Genomic DNA, 19,127 nt, shown 5'->3' with positions numbered 1-19,127 from the left:
CTTGATAGGACATGTCTGCATGTCAAGATTACATTGTATATGCAAAGCTATGTATGTTTGGCTTTGTTTAGTTTTTATGGTTTTATGGTTTAACATTGTGGGTTTTATATGTATTTATGTGGCAGTTATAGAGTCATAGAAACATCAGGAGGTGGAAGAGGCCTCTGGAGGTTGTCTAGTCCAAAGTGTCTGCTGAAAGCAGGCATAAAGCTGCTCAGACCTCGGAGCTTTCAAGTTAAATCAGATTGTTCAGGACCTTGTCCAGTCAGGTTTGAAAATATCCAAATGTGACAACTTCACGGTGTCTCTGGACAATGTGTGCCAGTGCTTAACCCCCATCATGGTGAAGAATTACTTCCTAATCTGCAGTCAGAATTTCCCACATTCAAACTTGTGATCTTTCCATCTTTTTTTCTCAGTGTACCTCTGAGAAACTCTGGTTCTGTCTTCTCTATAATACTCCTTTATGTGATGGAAGACTGCAGTTGCTTCTGCACTCTTCTTGCACATTGTATGCTCTAGCTCCCTGACCACCTGAACTCTCTCCAGTTTGTCAATATCTCTTTTGTACTGGGGAGCCCCAAACCGTACGCACCCCTCTGGATGTGGTTTGAGGAATGCTTAGCAGGCAGGAAGAATTATTTCCGTCAACCTGATGGCAAATCCCTGGCTTATACCCACCCAGTATGCTGCTGGCCTTATCACTGCAAGGGTGGCCTGCTTAATCACGCTCAGCTTGCTATTCACTGGGACGCCACGAGCCTTTTCTGCAGAGCTGCTCCTTAGCCAGAAGGTGCTTAGCCTGTGCTGGCATACCAGATTAGTCCTTGACAGGTGCAGGACTTACGTTTGTCTTCACTGAACTTTATGAGGTTCTCGTTGGCACCTTCCTCCAGCTAGTAAAGGTCTCTCAATGGTAGCTCTCCCCTTCAGTGTATCAGTCACTTCCCCCTAGTTGGGGGTCATCTGCAAACTCACTGAGGGTACATTTCATCCCTTTATGCAAGGCATAGATGAAAATGTTAAACAGCACTGGACCCAGTGTTGACCTCAGAAGATTGCCACTTGCAGCTGGCTACCAGTTAGACTTTAAACTTTTGTCCAGTACTCTTTGAGCCTGGCAGTCCAGTTAGTTATTCACCCACACTGTAGTTCACCCATCTAATCCATGTTTCCTTGATTTGACTACAAGGGTACTGTGGGAGACTATGTTGAAAGCCTTGCTAAAGTCAAGGAAAATTGCTTTCACTGTTCTTTCTCCATCCACCAGGAACTCATCTCATCAAAGGTATCAATCAGGTTAGTTAGGCATGATTGACAGTTGGTAAATACCTGCTGGCTTTTCCAAATCACCTTCTTGTCCATCTTGAGCATGGATTTGAGGGTTTCTTAATAATCTTCCAGGGGACGGGACTGAGATGAGACTGCTCAGACTGTAGCTCACCAGATCACCCTCCTTGCCCTTCTTGAAGTGGGTTATGACATTTTCTTTTTTCCAGCCATCTGGAACTTCACCAGTCACCACAGCCTTTCAAAACTGATAGAGAGCAGTTTCACAATGACATCAGCCATTTCCTTTAGCACTGTCAGACGCAACCCATTCAGCCCCATGGACTTGTGTATGTCCCGCTTATTGCATCCCTGACTCAGTCTTCTAGTGTTATTAGTAATTTTCTCCTCCAAACTTTTCTGCTACATACAAACATGTAGCAGGCCTGACAGCACACCTTGTGAGTGAAGCCAGAGGTTTTTCCAGTTACAGAAGACAGGAACTGATGTAGCCTGTTACGAACTGGTTTCCAGTTGTTCAAAGGCTTTGTCTATCTTCTCTTCTTGATTGAGTGGGTTGTAAGAGACGCCCACAACAATAACCCTTTCGTTAGCTTCTCCTGACCCATCAGCTCTTGACTGTCTCGTCCTCTGTTCCCTCGCAAATGTGCATTAATTCATGCCCCTCAGTTGACTAGAGCACAAACTCCACCACCCTCTCAAACCACACCACCATCTGTCGTCCTTTCCTAAAGAACCTGTGTCCAGCCACAGCAGCTCTAGTTATGCAACCGTCCCATCACAGCTCTAATTACCTGGGTTTATATCCTGAGTGCTGAGGTCTTTCAGGAGTGATTTTCAGGTTCAGCAGCCTGAGCATTGGCACTGGCCTTCCCATCTGCCCAGCAGAATGGAGCTACCCTAGTCTTGGTAAGACAGTCCCATCTCACAAAGGGCTTTGAAAACAGAGTAAAATCGTGGATGCATTAACTATTGAAGAAATCAGAATACTGGAAAAAGAAAAAAAAGGGGGAATTATAGAGGACTGTATGAAGTTTATTTGCAAAAAAAAAAGAAAAAAAAAGACAAGGGGGAATTGTAGAGGAATTATAGAGGATTGTATGAAAAGTTTATTTGTAAAAAGTTTGTGATGATTGGTAAAAACATGAGGTATGAAATATTAAAAAGAAAAAAAAAAAAGGGGGGGAATTGTAGAAAAATAAAGCTGAGTTAATTAGCAATGATAATATACAGCTGTGGGCTGGCTTCAGGGGCAGTGCGTTGGCCGATGTAGATAAGGTGCAGCTGTGGCTACTTCCTGCTAAGGGGTTGGGCAGCCAAGGAAGGGAGAGCAGCCGAGGAAGAGAGATGAGGAAGAAGCAGAGAGAAGAGAAGAGAGAGCATGCCCCGGATGGGGAGAGACACTAGGAGAAGGCATCAGAGGGACTGGCATGAAGAGTATGTTGGTATGAGATGGTAAAAGACCTTGTTGCAGCTTGATAGTTTGGGGAGTGCTGCGACACTGGAACACATCTGTGTTTTCAGTGGCTGGTGTCAGCAAGAAGATGAGCTTTTGTGATCCTGTACAGAAGCTTTTTGAAGCCTGCGGTTTCATGCCTAGGTAGCAAGCACTGCAGTGGCTTAGCTTGGACACCTGAGCTGCCTTCAGAAGAACATATCAAAAGGCTATACAAATGACTGTGTGGCTCAAGAAGGCCTGAGGTGCTATAGATGGCACTTCCATAAATGGTTTTCCTCTCTTTAATTTGTTCATTTGCTTTCTGAGCCCATTTATCATCTGCAGTGTCCTGTGGCAGGGAGTTTCATTGCTACATGTGGAACTGTGACATGTTGTACAGGAAGGGTTATATGCCAAACCTGCCACCTACTAACTCCATTTCATACACCCTAGGTTTGCTCTAGGGAGAGACAGTCAATAACCTTTTCTTGTTCACTATTTTCAGACCACTCATGGTTTTATAGACTTCTATATAACTTCCCTCTGTTCTGTTTTTCTCTTTCAAGCTGAGAGGTTGTAATCTAGTTATTCTTCATAGGAAAACCATTCCATGGGTTTGTTCATTCTTGTTACCCTTCTGCATTTTCTTCTATTCTGCTATGTGCTTTCTGAGCTAGGGGGTCCAAAAGCACACATGGAGATGTAGATGCACTGTGAATTTACAGAATGGCTTGAAGGTGTTATCCATTTTATTCTCTTGTTCCTTTCCTAGTAATGTGACTTGCTGGTTTGGTTGTGGCTAAGCACTGACCTACCCCTTTCATAGGTCTTTAAATAGCCCCAAGATCCAATTCCCAGGCAGTACAAGTCAGTTCAGGGCCTACTATCAGTATGTATGTAAAATTAGATTTATTTTTTGATGTAATTATTTTTAGAATTAACTACATTGAATTTCATCTGCCTCTTTATTGCCCAGTTGCTGTGTATTGTGAGACTCTTCTGTAACTTCCCCAGTCGTCTGTCATTTTTACTATCTTGGAAGCTTAATAACCTCAACAAACTCCCATCCTACAAAGCCCTCCTTTTTCCAGATTTAAGTCATGCTGAACAATATAAGCTTGAGTACAAATCCCTGCATGACTCCACTGCCAACCCCCTTCCACTGTCAGAACTGGCTATTTATTTCCACCTTCTGTTTCCTGCCTTTTAATCGGTCCTTTATTCACATAACCTTACCTCTGAAACCATCACAGCGTGGCTTCTTTAGGAAGCTTTGATGAAGGGCTTTGGAAAACCATCCTTAGCTGTACACCTATTTGTTGATGCCTTCTGAAGCCTCTAATAGATTTATAAGGTGTGATTTCCCTTTATAAAACCATGTTGACTCTTCTCCAAACTAACTCAAAATTATTTCTGTTCAGATAACGTGTTGTCTCTCATCTGAACCTAAATGTCATTCTAGTACAGAGCAATCCTCCCTGTGGCATCCTTGCCCAGCTTCCAGGACTCAGTGTAGTGTAAATTGTTAAATTCTCACAGATTCCAGACTTCCTGAGCCAAAAACTGTGTTCAGATCACTGTGTGACCAACTGCTACCTTGTGCTAACAATGGATTTATCCTCTGTCCATTTGTCAAACTCCTCGTTGAATTGCTTTTCTTTCCTTGCATTTCCGCAGCAGTTCATGGCAATGAACATCACTGAATTCATGCCCTACAGAAGACAGTCACTTTTACGTGCAGCCTTCACCCAGCTGATTTCACTGAGTGCTTCCTGTTCCAGGAGAGGTCACAGCAGAGTACGGGACAATGTACCCGGTAAACATTGCTTCGCCCTGAGCCAGGGAGGAATGGGTTGAACAAGTAACTGGGAGGAAATGTCCTGCACATGTGCGTGTGTGGGAGCAATCCAACTGCTCAATGTGGAAAGCCTGGCAAGGTCTTGTAAGTCCTGTGATGGGAAATGTCTACAGTGTCGAACGGAAGAGGAACAGGGAGAAGGTTCAGACACTGGGTCATGTGGTTGCTTGTTGGCTCTGGTTTGGAGCTCTTCAAGATTTCTCCAAGATGCTGCTTGGTGCCCTTCACCCCAAGGACTGTTCCTGCTATGGAAGAGTCTACATCAAGCCTGGGCCCCTCTGTCTCCAACACTGTCCCACCAGACACTGCATCCTCCTGTCCTCCCACAGGGCTTGAAACTCAGCCCCTCAGGGTCATGCTGTAAAAACACCTCTCAGCTGGGCTCCAAGGCAGTCCTTGCTTTATATTGGATAACAACCTCCCTTGCAAAATGGGATAATTGCGTCCTAGAGCTGGAAGGATCCCCCAGCATCCCAGAAGGGAAGCCGGGCCAGCTGCTGTGTGGCATGTCTGTGACCGATGGGACAGCTGTGAAGGGTGTGGACACCAGTCAAACAGGGCTGGCCTGGGCTGGGAGCTGGAGATCAGTGTCCAGCCTGCTTTTATTTAGCAGTTTACAGATAGACAGTGTTGCTTCAATTTGGCCACAAAAAAGGCATCTGGAGTTTTAGAGAGCCTCACAACTGAACAGGCGCACCCTGTCTCTGCTTTGACTCAGCCTTCTGCATTAAGCACTGTTCGCTTTAGAATCAGCTGTCATTTTTAATCACTTCTCCTGAATATACGAGGCATAAAATGCAAAATATCTTGGTAGGTGGAGGCCATTAATCCAATCTGCCTATTAGAAAGAAAAACTGCTGACCATTAGTACGTAATGAAATGGATTTAGCTAAGCTGACCAGTCAGTAAGAGAAATGTCCCTCTCGCATCTCTGTGACTGCAGAGCACCTGTATTTTGACGGGAGCATAGCAATGCAGTGTGCTAATATTTTTGTGTTGCTCACTGGGAAGCCACCAGCCTGCAAAAGTTGCTAGTGCCATCTCGTGGTTTTCATGCACACGAGTGTCAGCGCAAGGAGCTGCCAGCCCGGGCGGGTGAGACCTTGCAGGGCATCGGGCGGGGGACCCGGGGACCCTGCCCTCTGTACCCTGCAGCACTGCCTGGCACGGCTAGAGACCTGTCCCCGTCCCCATGGGCCACCGGGCGCTTTGCAGCAGGCACCCCCGAAGGGAATGGGGTGAAGGCCGTGGTGTTCGCTTTACAGCGCGGCAGAAAGCAAGCGTTGCTCCAGCCGTCTTTGCCAACGAGACGTGCCTGCCCTCCCACCTTCCGTGCCCTGCATTTCAGCATTAGCTGCTGGCACCGCCTGCCCTGGGCTCCCACCCCACTGCTGGGCTTTACCACCCTCCCTTCCACCAGAAAGCTGGGGAGCAGAAGAACCCAGACCCAAATGGTTCTGCCATCTCTTTTTGCTGCACCGCAGCAGCTCAGGGCTGTGCTGGGGACAGAGCCAAGTGTCCGCTGCAAACAAGCCCTGGAGCACAGCACAGTAAGCTGGCTGGCTGTCACAAATTCCACTATTTACTTGGACGAAAATTTTTGCCCTCCTGGTACGGAGATAATCTGCTAAGTATGACCCAAGTCCTGCCAAGACAATGCTTCTTGTGAGGTTAGGAGTGCCACCAGGGTGCTCCTGCTTCTTAGGTGTAATGAACTCGGGGACAGGGCCTCCCACAACAGATACAGTTTAAGAATGCAATGCATAATACCAATTTTATAATTCCTTCTACTCTGGTAAATTAACAAGCGTCTTTTTGCAATTCACATGTGCTATTGCATGGAAAGATTTTTTTTTTTAACTGGATTGTGATTAGGGGCAGGTGTTTGTTTCACATGGTTTGCCATGACATGGATATGTGAGTCCCACTTTTTCCTACTCTTGTTTGGGTTTTTTTGGTTGCAAGAAATCAAAGCTTTAATTAATTAATCTGTGGCTCTGCTCATGGATTTTCACTAGTTGCCAGTGTTCCCTTGTGCCACATAAAGCCACAGAAACGCAGCCTCTGCCTTTAAGTTTCTCTCCCCAGCACTTTGCTGCCTTGCTTTCTTTCAAGAGCTGATTGCTCTGTGGCTTTCCCACAGGAAGGGTGAGGATGCTCGTTCCCATCCTGCCACGTGTGTAAAGACTGTGCAGAAATGTTGAAGATAGGAGGTGTGTGCCTGCCTATGGCAGCAATAGGAACAACCACTGCTGGGGCTGCTGCTGCTGCCACCCACCTGGGCGGGAGATGGGGAAGTGAGAACAGGCAATGAGATCAGGGGAGTGCTGGGATGAGTCAAAGGGCAGGAAAGGAGCAGAAAAATAGGATCCAGCTGTGATCTTCCTCCCTTTTCCTAGCCCCAGATGGTGCACCAGCTCCAGGCATACAGGGCCATGCAAAACCCTGCTCTTCAAGGCATTGGGGTGAGATATGGGGATGGTGGGGGGTCACTGTCAGCCCCGAGGGCTAAGGATGCTGAAGCTGCCAGGTTGCCAACAGGGCCCGAGTGCACAGAGTGTTTTCCAGGTTTCCAGGACGACCTTTGCTCTGAACTAATGGGCTGATTTGCTGTTTCAGCCCCTTCCTTTGCAAATGAGTTTCCTTGGATTCAGTGCTGCCTGTTCCCACAGACACGCCTCTTCTCTGTCCTTCCCTTCTTTCCCTTAATCTTCCCTTTTCTTTTCTTTCTCTTCCCATGCAGCTCATCCCTCTCCTTCACAAAATCCTAGACCCATAAAAATCACACTCAGTCAGTGCAGCACTAACCCCTGCTTGGCCAACATGAGCCTGGCGTGCTCCTGCCCTGCCGGCTCCCCCAGTTTCCCAGCACATGCCACGTCTCATCTCTTCAGGCAGGGCTCAAGTCTGGGGCTGCACCTGCAGCTCTGTGCCCAGAACAAAGCAGGGCAGCGCCCGGGCTCCTCTCCTCTTGCCCACTCCTATCTCCAGTGTCTCCTGATGAAATCAATGGGATTCAGTTCTTACCTTATCCCTAGCACACTGCAGGGTACAAAACTCTGCTTTCAGCCGAAGTGGGAATTGTTCAGTGACACCAGAAGGATGCAGCTGCAGGTGTTCTCTGCTCTTCTCTGTGCGTTGAGGTTCATTGGCCGTTAGCCATGCCAGGACACCAGAACCTTTTCTGATGCTGTGATTTTTGGTAGATGGCCCAAAGGAAACCTGGCTGCAGTATGGAGTGACAGCTAGCTTGCAGCCTGACACGAATGAAGAGCATAGCAAGATGGAACAGATTTTTGCCCCAGGCCTTCTCCGCTGATGTGTTAGGTTTGGCAGCATCATTTAGAGAAGTAGTGAATTAATCTTACTGGAGCTGTGTACAAGAGACTGGGAGGGGGCAGGGGGGAAGGAGAAAAAACAAGGATATGTGAATCCATGTTGATTATTTTCAAGTCATAAACAAGTGCCATCAGAAAAGAATTTGACAACCATATGGACTTTCAGAAGTGTGAAATCTTCTGAAAATGATATGCAATCATGTAAGGACTGGCATGAAAAAAAAAAGACAAGATATGGATAGATGAGAAGTAAAGACAGGGGACTGCAATCTATGATACAGGAGTTAAGAATCTGGGTACATTGAAAGAATGCTATATAAAAATATATATATAAATTAAACAATTACATAAGAGAATTGTCCCAAAGGTGATAGGAATAGCAATCAGTCCTACTTCTTATTGCTGGTTCTTAGAACTAGACTTTTTGGGGAATTGCAGTCTCAGAGGCTGAGCAACAACTTATCTATTAAAATAATCTTGTTTTCCTGGGAAGCTTCACTGAAGAAGCCACATGCAATCTGGATTTTACACAGGGCAAAAAAAACATGTACAAGAGTGCAGGTCCTGCTGAAGGGCATCAGCTGCTTCTGCTGAGTTCAGTAACTAATATGACAGTGCTAGGTTTCTCCCCTGATGTCCCTAGGGGGACACTACTCATCCCAGAGCTTGGGAGGTGCTGGCATTGCCCCTGAGAGGCAAGTAGGATGACAGGAAAGCAGATTTTTAAATTTTGTACGTTCAGTGTAGCACATCTTCATATGTACTATATGTTCATATGGCAGGGACAACTCCATGGGCCACAGGGCCTGAGAGATGAAGGTGCATGATATGAAGTCATTCATCACCAGGAAAGGGGTTAAGTGCTGCTCTGCTGTCTTGGGGAGATGGGGACTACTGGCAGGGGCAACTCATCAGATGTGGAAAAGGGCCACCACACCACGTGAGGTCTTACCTGCCAAGAGGAAAGAAACTTGAGAAGTCTGGACTCTGGGGGACTAATGCTGACACTCTGAGCCTCTTTACAACCTGCATGTTTGATGCCTTTACCCTTCAAGTTATCACAGTGCACAATACCGTGAGAGACAAATTGCAGCAAAAATCTATTCAGGTTTGATTTATAAATGGCTCTGAGTTGCCTCTGATTTCCAGGTTCCCCTTTGGCAGCAGTTCAGGTCCACATACTGGTATGTAATGCTCAACACACTGTAGGAGAATGGGAAAAGCGGGTGAACGGTGAAAAACTGAAAGTGGAAAACCAACCAGCTGTGCCATCCTAAAAAAGCAGGAACAAAAGTAGGCTGAATGCTCAGAGGAGAAATGATCTATCATGAGAAAACACAGATCAGGGCAAAAGCTGTCTTTCATGTATCAGTGGAGATGTATGATGGGATGTACGTGAAATATATCTATTGGCATAGTTTGGACATTGGATCTGATACATCAGCAGAACTTTGGCTGTGAAGTTACTGTTGTTTGGAAAGAGGAAAATGGTGTTACCCTTGCACACTGCAATGCACGTTACTGCAGCTCACCAAAACACTGGGGTCTTGAACCAAAGAAACGCAAAGATGGCCCATAGAGGGGAACCCAGAAGCAACTTATAGGTCCTAGCTGACCTCTCAAGCGAGCACTTGGGTGATTTTGGAAGCCCTGTAAAATGTGTGTTTGTTTAGCTCAGCAAAGGTGCGTGAAAGTTAGTAATGATCGTCTCTTCCCCCTTCCAGCTGACAATGGCTTCTTACCTGCGTTGCAGTGACTGCTCTTTCTCCATCAGCAACAGATATTCCCTGAGCTGCAGAGAAAGCAAAACGCCCCTCTGTGATGTGATGTATAACCAGACACTCCATATGGCAGCTCCAGGATGCAGATCTCCAAGAAGCAGTTAAAAATTTCTGAAGCAGAAATTTTTTGTTCATTGCTACAGCCACCGCAGTCCGAAAAGGGCTGGTGTGCCCAGCAGCCCCTCTTGGCTGCATCCATTAACAGATACCCTGCCTCCCTACAGACTTCACTGGTCTCGCACATCGGAATTTTCAGCAGGAGGACTTCAAAACAAAAAAGCTGCCCAGGGAAAGTGGTGGGAGGCAGAGGAGGAGCTCCTGGAAGGTCCAGGCTTTACGACTGCACAGCAGATCAGACAGGGGAGGGGGGGGGGGGGGGTGTCCCTCATAGCCCAGCTAGGGTGTCCCATCACAGGAAACCTGGCTTGGAAGAAGCTGAAGAGCAGTGAGGGGAATCCCAGCCTTGTTCTGTCATTGCACGGGGTCAGTGTTGAGGAGACCACGTGAGTCATGCTGAGCACTGAGAGAGCAGCTGGGACGTGGGGGGTCGGACAGGTTGTTCCACACCGAGCACCAGTAACAAGGTGGTGGTGGCGGGGAATATCTTAACTTTTTTTAGCCTTCGAGCCATTTCCCGTCTCAGCCATGATGCTCAAAGGCATTTTCTGCTTTTCTCCAGCATGGTTTGTATCTCAGCAGGGTCCACGCTCCAGAATTGCCTACCTCTTCTTTCCTTTGCACCCATAATGAAGAAAGCACAGAATCTGGGGTGTACACTGCTGTAGTCTGATGACTCACTCTTTCCATTTTGCAATATACCAATTAGACCAAAATGTCTTTAAGAAGTCAGTACACACACAAAAATATTCACACATCTTACATGTTTCCATATGTGTCTGCTAATTACACCCTTTCTCTCCCCTTGCCTTTCCACTAGGCCATTGCAACACCCAACAGTCTGTTGTTGCTTGGTGACATTAGCACAGTCACCAGTAAATTTAATGTCCTGTGGTCTCCTTCCACTGCTGAAGGTGATGCTTGAAGCTAGTCCTAAGAGGGACCAGCAAGAAAGCATCACTGATGAGAATGTGATGAACCATATGAAGAAACATAAGGATCTTTTGTTATTTAAAAATGAAACTCCTAAGAATTCTTTAAGATGCCATGATTTGTATTTTCAGAGAGTGGACTGACAAGCCTAAAGAAAAGCATATCAAAACCCTCCTTATTTCGTTATTTAACGAGGTACGGGGTTTAGTTGAGGAATTTAAATGATTGACTGATAAGTATTTGGAATTCTTGAGCGTCATAAAGATCAAGGCAAATGGATCAATCCAAAATAATTAATTTCGACACTCTGACAACCGCTAGCTGTTTCTTTTTTCCTCTAAACAAACTATGAATATTTTTTCTCTTCTTGAAACACCAAAGTAAAAGAAGAGCTATTTTCCAGGGAACTGCAATATTAAATGTCCCCATATTTGACAAGAACACTTTCAGACAGATGTAGTTGTTCTCTTTCTAAAAGAAAAAAACATTGAAAACCAGCAATTTCTTAATTTCATGATTCATTCATTCATCAGCTGCTCCTTTGACACTTTTTCTTAATTAATAGAGTTGTTATGAGACAAAGCAGCAACAGAGACACATTAAGCAAGAAGAAAAAAATCCATTGAGAAATAAATGTTTTACATTTAATTACAACAGTCACGCAGTGAGCATATGTGCTATGCCACATCTCAAGCAGAATCAGCGCATCCTTGTGTCCTTGAAGAACTGACCTTCAGGAAGAGCAATTAGCTTTTTAACACTTTTTCTTTTCTATTACTAGTTATGTTTCTGATGAAACAAGATAATTTAACAGTTTCATTTTGTCTTCTTCCAGAACACAGATTTGCCATTTTCAAACAAAGAAACTCAAGGGCTGAGAATATAACAGCGCTGAGGGTCCTGGCTTGAAAGGTATCTCGGGACAAAAGTGCACAGAGATCAACTCCTGATGAAACACCAGCAGCCCTCCTGTAGTGAACGGCTCATGCCTCTGTATGGCTTCACACAAGACCCTCAACCATGTGCTGCCCCGGTCTTCCCAAAGGAAAATTGAGAATAATATTGTGTTACCAAACCAAGGCCTAATGTTGTGCTACTTACTACAGAGAAACCTAAACAAAACAATATTTTTTTGTTAGATGGCTATTCAAGAGGAGTTCAGTTTAAAGGAGGAGAAGGCAGTGCATGTTTTCTGTAAGAGCTAGTCTTGCATCAGAGCCCTGAAAGCTCAGCTTGGAGCCAGCTTTCTTCTCCTGCCAGGCTCCGACTGCGTCAGAAAGAGCTCATGGCTAGATACGTAGCAGGCTGCACGCTGATATAAGAGAGGGCAGCTTCCCAAAATTACTGCCACTCTGAGGATTATTTAACTCTCTTGATCTCCAGGAACTGCTGTGGCTCAGAAAGGAATGGTTCAGAGTTAAGGGGAAAAAAGAATGAGTACAGAAAGCAAACAAACTATGCTGGAAACCAGCGCTTGTTCAGGCGAGTACGTGCTCACCTACCTCTATGGCCTGAGCTGGCTTTTGGCTCTCCCATCTGGAGCAGTCTGAGCAAAGGCAAACCCCACGCAGTGGATCACACTGTGCTCAGAGGACTGGAGGTGCCGCGGTCACTATGGTGTCTGAAGAAGGTCCAGGTAGCTCCTTGGTGAATTTGTCTAACATTAGCCACTTCAGGATCAGCAAGTTACTTTTCAGGATCCTGTTCCTGGGAGATTCTTCTCCCCTGACCTTTGTTCCAGTGCTTCCTCCCTTTTTCCATCTGTAGAAACATTTGCAGCAATATAGAAAAAAATTTTCAATATTAAAGTTCAGCAGGGCTGTGGGTCTGTGAAGAGCCTGCAGGCAGCAAACCCTGTAGTGCCCTTCTGAGAAAAATATTTTAATGTCTTGGCTTCTTATTCAAGTGCTGATCTGGCCATGCCACTGTAACAAAGATGAAGAGCCAAAGCTGCTAACATCCAGCATTAACTGGGTAGGGCTCAGTTTGGCTCTGCAGCAAGCTTTTCCTTTCACCTCGCGTACCCAGTTTTCTCTGTTGCCTTAGCAGACAGTGACCAACCCTGGCAGAACTGAACACCACCACCTCCTGACACCAGCGGGTTGGAGGGGGCAACTGCAAATTTCCACTTATTCCTGTTCCTGTGGGACTGAGATCCATGAGGCAGCTTCAGCTCTCACCTTGCATTGCACATTCACCCTTGCATCCTCTTTCACACCTGGGAGCGGAGAAATGCAGCTGCCGTGGGCAAGATCTGGATGCTGGAGCCTGAGACAGCTGCCCAAGGCTCCAGGTTGTGGTAGGGGTGGGAGGGAGCAGATCTGGGGAACGGGGAACAGCCAGCAGACAGCTCCAGGCCATCACAGGAGAGGGGAAATGGGTGACACAGGGCTAGCCCCTGGCAGGGGAACCAGGTGGGTGATCTCCGGAGCTCTTCCCTGAAGAGTAATCTGCTTTGCCTCCTAGTGGGAAACCCCCCCGGCTTATTCTTAGCAGCTAGCTCACTCTCAAGCACAGTGGAGAGAGATGGGAGACTTCCTTCCAGAAGACCAATGGTACCCCCAGGTACTCCATCAGGAAAGAAAGGACAATCTGGCCTCAGCTGCTGTACCTCCTATTTCAGGAACCAAATGCCAGGTCCAGGTCTGAGTTGGAAGGCTTGCTCAGGCCTGTGAAGGATATATGCTATGGCATTTTCCTTGTTGGAAAAAGAAAAAAAAGACGTGCTGTAAATGCATACATTTTTGCAGAAGACTGTCAGCAGGATAACAATGGTGCATAACTGGGGGGAACATGTTCACACAAAATCGTCCATTTCTGAGCCAAATCAGCCAGGCCACATAACTGGACATCAGCAACAAATGCAGTTCATCCACCCTGTTGTAAATCAACCCCTTAATGCTCTCTTCTGCACTGACTTTGACTAATTTCAATTACCATATCCTCATGCTACTATGAATGTATTTATTGATTCATCTTTGGATCTCCTGCTTTCCCCCTGCCCTTATCCTTACCGCTGTAAACTAACCTTGCATATATTCTCCAGCAGGATCTTTCATCCCTGTGCATGGCTGTCCCTTCAGGTCTCCTTAGCTGTCGCTCACAGCAGTCACAAGGAGGGGATGAGCCTGTCATCTGGACCGCTACGTAGGAGTACTTGACATAGTTCTTCTACAGGGATAGTAAGCCAAAGGCTTTGCTTTTCCTGGTGCAGGACACCGAGGGCTATGCTCGATCCCGCATCAGGGGGGAGAGGAGAGCAGGAGTCTCATCTCAGGGAGGTTGTTTTGAGCTTTTGGGTTGCACCAGGACACCTGGACCATGGCAGCCTGAGAGCTTTGTTGTGGTCTCTGTGCTTCCCACGTGTCTCTGTTGTATGTCCTCCTCAAGCACCATGAGCAGACACATCCCTCTCCCCCCAGGTGCTTTATGGGCTACCAGGAGTTGGGGAAGACCTTCAGTGCTTTGCTTGCTGTGTGGCGTGAGGAGGGCAGTGCTCAGCTGCTGGCTAAGGGAAGACAAGAGCCACAGTGGGCAGCGTGCAAGTAAAGACACACACAGGCTTGCTTGCGCCTTGCTGAGGCTCCGTCAGACATCGGTGCTTGAACATAGGAAAGAAAGCGAGAGAGAGAACTTGCATCCACAAAACCAGCTCCTTTGCTGCTGACAAAGAAGAAACTGCCCTGCTCTTTGGATTTTCATGCTTTTCACTTTCTGCCCTGTTGTAGTGCTGCACTGACATATGCTATCTGTAAAAAGGAAACCTCGACAGAGAGCCATTAGGAAGAGGCCTTCTAACTAGTGTTTTCCCCTCTCCTTACAACTCCAGCTTCATCCAGCAGTCTCCCCACGGTGTTTAAAGCTGTATCTGCCTGTAACTCACCTGCAACGCAGAGCACTAGACCTCCCTCAGTGAAGCACATGCACCAGCAGATAATCCAGATCAGTTTACCTCTGTGTACCTGGTAGCATGCTACTGTGCAGTGACCAAATATCAGAAGAGTTTGTGGTTAATTAGGATCAGATTAATCCCTGCTGACTGCCTGTCTCTGTGTAAAAAGGGCACTAGAGGTTAGAAAGTATTAAGTATCTTAAATGTCTACTTGCATAATGTGAAAACTTGCTGAAGATCCAGACTTTGTGCTTGAAAGTGTTGATGTGAAATTATTTACCCCAGAGGCATTTAATCATGCTTCTTATCCTATCAAAGCAAGAAAATCCATTTAAAAATTTCCAGAAGGAAATGTAACAAATATTTGGCCATTGAAAATAATAAACCGGCAGCACAATGGAGACAAGACATCTACAAAAAAAAAAAAGCCTTAAAGATTCTGAACATTATTTCCAACTTCCAAGAATTCAGTTCAGCATATGAAGTATATTTTTTATAGCTGCAATAAAGCTTTTCCTGAGATACAATTATACCTATTTTTCCATTTTATTAGTTCCTATTTGTAATAAAAATACAACAGCTAATAATCAGATAGCTTCAGATTTACTCCCAGTCTATGGCATTCCCCACAGAGCCCAGGGGGCTTCACAGAAGACACATTTCCTTGCTGTTCTATGTTCAAATTATTCAATGCATTCTTGACACTACAATGTAGATTATATTTTGTTGAGATGCATAGCATCCCTAAGAATGTAAGTGGCTACTGGACACATCAAAATATGGAGAACCGTAGTGCTTTTCTCTTAATTTTAAATGTAATAGTATTTTTAAGTTGGGAAAGCGCCTGAGGTTCATTTGAAAAGCTGAGCAGCTATAAAATGGAGATAACAGTAGAAAGATTTTTAGAGGCAAGACAGACTAATAAAGGACCTACAGGTCTGTGAGAAAATGCTAAATTTACACACATCTTCACATACACTGATAGACCACCAGGCCTTTTTTCATTATTGGCACATTTATATAAGTATTAGGGACATTTATGTAATAACAGGATATTGGATCTTTTTGAGGTCATCTGTTCTTGTGACTTATTCCCCATTTACAGTCATGCTTCTCATTGTGACATCACCTTGGCGGCCACAGCAATACCTGTGATGTCACCAATGGAGATTATAACCTGAAGTGGGGAGTAAGCTGCAAGAGCAGATCAGCTCCTAAGGAATAAAAGTTTTGGTTTGCCCTGCTAGTAGAGGAACAAGGAAGCACCCCACCCACTCTTTCTCCTCCACCTGTCATGGTGGAGCAGGACCATTTTTCCACACACTGATGGCGAGACACTGGCAGGAGTGGCCCAGAGAAACTGTGGATGCCCCATCCCTGGCAGTGCTCAAGGCCAGGCTGGATGGAGCTTTGAGCAACCTGGTCTAGTGGAAGGTGTCCCTGCCCACAGGGGGCAGGGTGGGTTGGGAGTAGATGGTCTTTAAGGTCCCTTCCAGCCCAAACCACTCTATGACTCTATGACCCTTGCTGCTGCCACCAAACCCCCCCAAGGTTCTGCCATGAGCTCTGGTGAAGCAAGGCTGGTGAGGGAGCTAGACCAGGCCCTCCAGAGCTGGGACCCCCACCTACACTGCCGCTCTTCGGTGCTGCTATGCCAGTGTTGGGATAGCACAAATACAGAAATCCGCTTAGGAAAGAAGCAGCCAAGATTGTCAGGGGAAATGTCTGACAGTAGGGACATCTGTGAACTGCATTTGAACTTTCCCACAACTATTTATGTGTGGGACACTCTGGTGAAGAAGCATTGAATACCAGGGAGCAAAATCCTCCAGGGAGGGAGATTGGGACTGGCTGGGTAGGAGGCTTGGTTAGCTTTGGTGACCTTTGGTGCAGCAAAGCTGGTGCATGAGAAAGTATGCGCAACATGTGCAAATACATGCACCCTTGCTTCTCTGCCCAGCTCAGGGGTACATCACAAGCTGGGATGAGAGGGTAGGACAACAGCTCACTGCAAAACTGCAGCAAGCACAGGGAGGTACACATGAAATCCACAACGGGACACATTGCAGATCTGCTGTTCCTGCTGCATGGGCCCAGTGGTCCCAGAGGTCAGTCACATGTAGCTCACTCAGGCCCAGCTGGTTTTCTAACCCGATCCCCCGGCTGAAGGAAAGGTATTTATGGGATGACAGGCAGGATATAAAAGCTGTGGCTCAGTACTAAGCCAGTTTGGCAATGTGGCTTTCAGTGCGGATCCACCTGGTCGGTTCAGGCCACAGGAGAGGTAAAACTGCAGCTGATGAGCTGCTCTGTAAACAACATTTTTCCATGTTTTTCACTCTGTAAGTTTCCATTTGATCTCACCTCATTTGATCTCACCTCTCTTGCCTACGCAGCCAGATCCCTCTTTCTGAAAACCAGGCTTCTTCCAGGAAGTCAGCTCTGCCGCTTCATAAACATCTTCATGTTTTCATCTTCTGTTTGGTTCCCTGTCATTACAGCCAGATCAGTAGCTGAAATTGCAGCTGGCAACTTGCTCATATGAGGACCTCTTCCAATGTCACTTACTTGGCATCATTTCTCTGGTACTGTAGGAGACTGTGATAGTCAGTTAGGTAAGCATTTGGGGGGGTAGCTGAATTAAAATCAGTTTTTAACATACTTTATATTCCCTGTCAACAGTAGATGTATTTAAATTGTCAGTTCATGTAGTCATCTGAGAGGAAAATGTGTTGCCACAGAGCTGCTCCCCACTCATGCTTTTGGCTCACTGGTGTGCCTTGCCCGAGTGTGAATTTCCATCAGGCAGGGTACTGACTCTCTCCCAGAAGCATTTTAAATCTGCAGAATCCAAAAGGGTGATTTTTTGGGGCAGAGGTGGCATTTCACAGACCAGCTAGTCAACTCTGAACGTGCTGATGCAGCACCTCTAAGCTACTGCAGGCAGCAAAGTAGCTGATCTGTGACACCAGCTGTCACAGGTCAGCTGTGCACCGAGGAAGGCTCTTATCGTACATTCAGAGTTCACAGGGAAGAGGCTTTACTGTTAAGTTCTTCATATAACACTGCAGGAAATAGATACACAGCTGAGATTATCTCTTTGGAGCTCATGCATCATTTTTCCTGGAGTTTTTTAAGCCCCTACGAGACATGCATAGGAGAACTAGTTGGATTACAATGAGGATGTACAAAATCTACACTCTCCTCAATAAGCTTTTCTTCCTTTTTTTTTTTTTAATTCAGGTAAGTTTCATCAACCTAAAAAAAGAAGTCATCTTGTCCTTTTGGTTTCTCAGCCCATTTGAATTCTGTCTATTGAAAACTGTACCATGAGAATGGTCACCATCAGTTAGAAGACCAACGTAATTTGGGCTCTTATTCAGCCCACACTTCTGCACGTGGAAACATGTTGCTTCATCAGTGTTATAATGTTAACTTCATCCAGTGAAAGTGGAATTCCTGTTTGCTTTGCTTTCCACCAAAGAAAGGCACCGTTCTGCCCTCTGCAGAAGACAACACACAACACATTAGAAATATCTACCCTGCAACTTGAAAAAATACATGATCCCAGCACTGGTATCACACTGCTTGTTAACTTACTGCCTCACTAAGGTTGGGATTGTTCCTGCTACCTGTCTCCAAAACTGCCCCGGGTGCAGTTCAGGGCTCGTTTATTCCAGAACTCACCCCAAAAGCCCCCATGGCAGATCCTGGCCCAAGCCTGTGCCCCACACAGTCCTCCAACACCAGCCCATAAGCCCTTGCATCCCCATGGATGCCCATGGGCCCTTGGGCATCTCACAGGGCAGGAAACACTGATTCCCAGTGTGATGCTGTAAAATCACTGCTCTGCTATTCCACTTGCAGCATTAGACATACACAAAAACATTACAGTCATGTTTTAGAGCCATGGGGGCTGAAGGGGATGGAGGACCAAGCGCTGCACAGTTTTGTCACAGCCAGCCTGGGCTACTGGGCTACCTCCAGCTGTCAAAAAGCCTTTACCGCTGCTAACAGCAATTCTTTCCACCTGGATCTGGGCAGGAGGGTGTGAGGGAAGTGGTCTGGGGGCTCCTGCAGGATGGAGCTCCATTGTCATCCCCAGCAGGTCCCAGCTGGCTAGGCACTGGCAACTAAGCCCATCTGTTCAGCGAGGCTGTGCCCTGTGGAGGAGTTTGTTGCCACACCAGCACATTGAGTTTGGTTTGAGACACCCTCACAAGGTCAGCTGGCTGGTTTTTCTTTTAATAAAGCCCTACAGAAATTACTCACTTCACCGGACTTCTTTGAAGGTGATCCTCTACAATGGTCAGCCTTTGAAGAACGAGATTTTGTCCTCGCGCCCCAGCAGGAGGCAGAGGCAGTGGTGATTTTTACATGGCATGTGGATAGCAAGTAAGCAAATTCGCTTGAACTTGCTCAGCTGGGTGTTTTGCTGCTCCACAGCCAACTGCCTCCCCCGCAGAATAAGCTCTGTATG

Source organism: Falco rusticolus, chromosome 2 (genome assembly GCF_015220075.1).
Source record: "Falco rusticolus isolate bFalRus1 chromosome 2, bFalRus1.pri, whole genome shotgun sequence".
Taxonomy (NCBI): domain Eukaryota; kingdom Metazoa; phylum Chordata; class Aves; order Falconiformes; family Falconidae; genus Falco; species Falco rusticolus.
Note: the sequence above shows the minus strand (reverse complement) of the source record.